The following is a 6210-nucleotide window of genomic DNA, read 5'->3' as shown; positions in this document are numbered from 1 at the left end:
TTAAAAAAGAAAAAAAACCCTGCAGGGAGGGGCACCTGGCTGGTTCAGTCAGTAAAGCATGCAACTCTTGATCTCACAGTTGTGGGTTCGAGCCCCACATTGGGTGTAGAGATTACTTAAAAATATGATCTTCAAAAACAGAAAAAAGTTGAAAATTAATGAACCAGTTGTTTGACCATGGTAGTTAGAAAAAGAAAACAAATAAACTCAAAGAAAGCAAAGGAAAAAAGATAGTAATGATAGTATAGCTAACATTTATTGAACGGTTACTATAAGCTATACACTCTTCCAAGAGCTTTACATGTATTAACTCAATTAATCCTCCCAAAAATGCTAAGGGGTACAGACTATTATTATCCCCATTTCATGGATGAGGAAACTGAGACTCAAAGGTTTTTTTTCTTTAAGAAAAGAAAGGTTTTAAGTAAGTTTCCCACTCAACACAACTCCATGAACATGAAGGAGCTTAAGATTTCAACCCAAGGGGCGCCTGGGTGGCTCAGTCATTAAGTGTCTGCCTTTGGCTCAGACTGTGATCCCAGGGTCCTGGGATTGGGGTCCTAGGATCAGGGTCCTAGGATGGAGCCCCGCGTCGGGCTCCCTGCTCAGCGGGAAACCTGCTTCTCCCTTTCCCACTCCCCCTGCTTGTGTTCCCTCTCTCGCTGTCAAATAAATAAATAAACAAATAAATAAATGTCACATATTTCAACCCAAGCAGTCCGGCTCCAGAGCTCAAGCTCTTAACTACTACAAAGTTGAAAACTTAAGCAAAATGAATAAATTGCTAATAAAATATAATTTACCAAAATCAAAAAAAAAGTAAAGTCTGAAGTCGGAAAGTCCTGTAACCATTAAGTAAAACAAAAAAAAAAAAACAGACTCAGACTACTTTATTTTTTAGAATTGTTAGAAAAATATATTATGTTTCTGGTCCAATTATATATACACACACACACACACACATATTTTTTTTTCAGAGAATGCTGAAAAAAAAAATGGGAGGGAAGTCATTCCTTTAATAGTTTAAATTCAGTAGAAATAAGTCTCTCTCCCTGTCTCTCTCTCTCTCTCTCTCTCCCTTTCTCTGTAAAAGTAATCCAAAGGTAGATAGGCCAGAGCTGGTATTGTCATGAGGCTCCCCAGGGACTCAGGCTACTTCCAGCTCAGCTCTCTGCCCTCCGTTGGTATAGAACTCACCATCATGGTCCAACATGGTTGCTAGAGTATAGCCATCACATCTGAGCTTGGAGGGCGGGATTAAAGAAGAACATTTCCATAAAAACAACTCCTCGAATCACATGCAACACTTCGGCTTATCTTCCATTCTCCAAATGTAGTCACATGGCAAAACCCAGCTGCCAGGGGCTGGGAAATGTGGTCTTGCAGCTGAATATCCGAATATTGAGCTCAAATTCAGGATTCTTGCTACTTAGAAAGAAGGGGAGTGGATACCGGGGTCCGCTAGAAATCTCTACCATTCTGTCTAATGAGATTCCTGAGGCTACCATACACTTGATACCAATTCCAAAAAAGGACATCATTAAAAAGGAAAAACTACAGGCCAAAATCAAATTCATAAACAGAGTTGCAAAAATCCTAAAGGAAAATCCAGCAGTGGGTTTATCTAAGTAATGGTTTTTCCCAGGATGGTTTACATTTTTAAAATTTATGAATGTGATTCACTACATTAACAGACTAAGGGAGAAACGTGTTCTGCCCGGTATGGAGACATATTTTAAAGCTATAATAATTAAGTTAGTCATATTAGCATAGAAATAAACAAAGAAACCAATGCAAAAAAATAGCCCAATTACAGGCCCTTTCACGTACGAAAACAGTAAAGGACAGAGCTGGCCCTGCAGATCTCTGAGGAAAGGGTAGACTATTTAAGGAATGGTGTTGGGAAAATTGGTTATCTAACTGGAAAAAAAATAAAATTGGACCCTGACCTTATGCCTTTTACAGAAAGTCAATTCCAGATGGATTAAGAACTTTACTGTAAACATTTAAACCTTTTAAAAGATAACAGATTGAAATATATTTATGACCTTGAACTAGAGACTTACTAAATAATAAACGGAAAGTACTTAATGATTTTTAAAAAACGATATATTCACCTACATGAAAATTAAGACCTTAGTTCATCAAAAGACCATAAAGTGAAAATACATGACACAAATGGATAGACTTATTTGCAACGGAAGTATAACTGACAAAAAAATATTAGTATTGCATATATAGAAACTCCTAAAAGCCAATAAGACAAATGACTCAAAAATGGGCAAAAGACAGAGATAGTCATTTCACTGGGAAACAAGCATGAGAAGATGCTCAAAGTCCTTATGAAACTGGAAGTACAAATTAATACCACAATGAGATATCATTTTCCAGCCACTAAATGGGCAAAATGAAGACCTCTGAAATGCCAAGCGCTGGTCAAAACATACAGACTATGAAGCAACAGGAACTCCGATACTAAGCACAGCTCACCGAGGGGATTATAAACTAGTTCAATCGCTTTGGAAAATAATTCAGCATTACCCTATAAAGCTGAACATTCACGTCAAGTACGACCCAACATTTCCACTCGTGGATATAAACCTCGGAGAATCTCTTTCCCCTGTGGCTCAGGACACGTGTACAATAAGTATCTATGTATTTGCAGAATGCAGTGTCTTGCATGGTGAATGTGAACAGACTGCAGCTAGATGAAACTGTACGGACAAGTCCCGCAAACTCCTGGTAGAGCGAAAAAAGCAAAGACTATGAAAAGCATGCTGTCACTTTTATAAAAGCAAGCAAAACCAAACTCTCTCTTTCTCATAATCATATAGGTGGTAGAATGATTTAAAGCACACTCAGACACACCATTTCAGGGAGTGGTAACCTAGAGCAGGGAATGGAAGAGTAGAGGCCCTAGTGGACACAAACACCTTCAACATTATTGATCTTTGCAGAGGTGATCATGTTATTTGCTCTTCACGTTCATTGCATATACTGAGTATCAAATGTTACATGGTAAAAGAATTTAAAGAATATTTAAATTCAGGGAAATGTTTTTAATATAAGCTAAAGGAAAGAAACAAAATATAGGACTTTGTATATAATATGCATCTGTTTCACTTTAAAACAGTCACGCATCGGAAACACCTAAATTGAAGAGACTTTGGGCAGTGTCTCTACGTATTTGGGAGTTAGGAGTGTAGAAAGAGCACGGGGGTTGGAAGTATACAGAAAAAAAAGGAGTTTTTAAAACTCATTTGTGATCTACTAAAAGAGATTATATTAAACCAAATAAATATATTACTTCTCCCTCTTTCTTTGTCCTCTGAAATGACTGCAGTGGACGTCCTTATTAGTCATCCAAACCTCCCCCTCCCTCCGCCCTGTGTGATTTAATTGAACCCCTCCCTTGGGCAGTCGTTCCGATTTCAATCAGGGAAACAAAGACACATCTCCCAAGTGCATTTGGATCTTGTGTACTTACGGAGATTTTGAGAAAAATCCACAACCCAGTACCAGCGGTAAGTCACATAAAAGTGTCCCCAAAACACAGGTATGTCCTTTTCCTCCTCCCCATCTTGCTTGAACACTGAGTAACGCTCTCTTTAAGTGTGTCCCAAACCTGAACGGATTTCTGCCACCTAAGATCTTTCTAATGCATTACTTCAAAACTTTAATTTTGTCTCTATCGGTATGTCTTATTAGCATCTGAAAAACATATATACTCTGTTGGGAAACTAGTTTGTTAGGCCTTGAGAGTTTTGCGACAGTTCTTTTGCTATATGTCACATCGGTGACTCCTTTACGGCATGCTTTGATTACTGGACTTCAGGCCGTCTTGTTTTTGTATCATATTTACACAAAGTAAATTATTTTTTTCCACGTGTGCTATATGTCTGAGGTTTTGAAGTTTTTAATAAGAAGCGTGCCAGTATGAATATAAGCAGTTGATTTTAGTAACATTGGACTTTTATTTTTTTTAAGATTTTAGGGGCGCCTGGGTGGCTCAGTCGTTAAGCGTCTGCCTTCGACTCCCTGCTCATCCGGAAGCCTGCTTCTCCCTTTCCTCTGCACCTGCTTGTGTTCCCTCTCGCTCACTCTCTCTCTGTCAAATAAATAAAAATAAAATCTTAAAAAAAAAACAAAACGATTTTACTTATTCAAATTCCAGAGAAAGAGAGAGAGAGCAGGGGAAGGAGGAGAGGGAGACGGACAAGCAGATTCCACACTGAGGGAGGAGCACAACACGGGGCTGATCCCAGGACCCCGAGATCATGACCTGACCCTAAAGCAAGAGGTGGATGCTTAATTCACTTAGCCACCCAGGCGCTCCAGTAACACTGCTCTGCACTTAAAGTTCGTTAAGAGGTTTGAAGTACAGACATGTTCACTAGCAAAAAAAATAGTGGGGATGAGGGTCCGAATCGAGACCCAATTTCGGTAGGTCAAATGTCCAGACAAAGAAGAGCAATCAACTGACCTGGCCTATTTCAAGAACAGGGGGGATTTGGGGAGTGAGACCTCACACCTCTCATCCCCAGGTTCCATCCCTCTCTGAGCTTGTCCTTCTATCCCTACTCTCTGGCCTGTCGTCAGTGTTGTTTACTTATGCTATAAAGAGGAAAATGGGAGTAAGGGTCCTACACTTTGCGTAATGAAATACACTGGCAGTTTAACCACATTACTTGTGGGGTGATTTTCTTTCTTTGTGTTCAGAGTGACTTGGTTCTGATTCCTTACGTTGTTTTGTATGGAGCGGCACTTTATCTGTGTGTTAGCAGAACAGTTCCTCTATATCCTTTATCGTTTTTCCTTACTTGTGTCTCCTTTCTAAATTATGCATAGAGTTTTGTGTGTGTGTGAAATTAGAGCCTTTATTAATCTTGTAAAAAAATAAAAAAGACATAGACCTTATATGTGAGTATGTGAGGGCATAAAAAATGGTTGAATAACACATCAAAATATTATGAGGGAATATCTCTGGATAATGATTTTTGTTTTTCATATAAAAGGCAAAAGTTTAAAACTTTTAAAAGATGACACATCAAAATATGTGTATGACCTTGAAATAGAGAAAGATTTATTAAGCAAAACAAAAAGGACTAACCATGTAAGAAGCGTTGTTTTCTATATATTTTCTTGCATTCTCCAAATAATTCACAAGCGCCTAAATGTATATTTATTTTACAATCAGGGTCCTGGGATCCAGCCCCCAGTCCAGCTCTGCACTCAGCAGGCAGTCTGCTTTTCCCTCTATCTCTGTGATCTCTCTCACTGTCTCTCAAATAAATAAAAATCTTAAAAAAAATTTTTTTTTGAAGTTTGGTAGAAATTAAGCCACTTTGTATTAAAAATTCTACCAATGTTCACACTTTTTTTTTAAGATTTATTTATTTATTTTAGGGGAGGGACAGAGAGAGGGAGAGGGAGAATTCCAAGCAGATTCCCCAGTGAGTCTAGGGCTTGATCCCACAACCCTGAGATCATGACCCAAGCCAAAATCAAGAGTCAGATGCTTAACCAACTAAGCCACCCGGGCACCCCCAATGTTTACACTTTTAAAAACTCTTTTCAACTCTATTTTTAGTGTTCTAGATCTTAAGCTGGGTGGTGAATACAGAAATATTCATTATATTATTCTTTACACATTTCAGTATGTGTGAAATGTTTCATAATACTGTTTTTAGATTGCTTTTGAAAAGTATTTCAATACATGATTGTAGTTTTTTGTTTGGGATGATGGGGATGATGAGGATGAGGATGATGATGATGATGATGATTTTAAGTAGGATTCCCGAAAGGGAGCAGAGCACAACCTCTCTGAGCTTTGGCAGATACCAGGAGTGTGAATTTACAGCTCTGGGCATGAGTAGATATGCAGCCCTACTACTGATTTTTTTCTAGAGAATTCTAAAATATGTGACTAGTGGCAGATTAAATTGCATCAAGGGATATGAAAGGAATGTTTTCTTTTTTTTTTCTGGCTCCAATAAATCTAATTTTATTCTGTGTCCCAATTTTCTTTTTCTTTTTTCCAAAGTGATCCTTTACTCTAAACAGCTATTTACAAAATAACTATTTATAAAATTTCAGTTTATTAAATACAATAAAATTATTAAAACGCAATCTTTCTCAAAACCTTCAGTCTTTGCGTATTTGCCTAGAGTTGCAAAAATGCAGTGTTTACATTAATATCAAAAACACTTT

The sequence above is a fragment of the Ursus maritimus genome, unplaced genomic scaffold, assembly GCF_017311325.1.
Source record: "Ursus maritimus isolate PB19 unplaced genomic scaffold, ASM1731132v1 scaffold_2, whole genome shotgun sequence".
NCBI classification, from domain to species: Eukaryota; Metazoa; Chordata; class Mammalia; order Carnivora; family Ursidae; genus Ursus; species Ursus maritimus.
The sequence above is the reverse complement of the archived record's forward strand: the minus strand, read 5'-3'. Positions refer to the sequence as shown.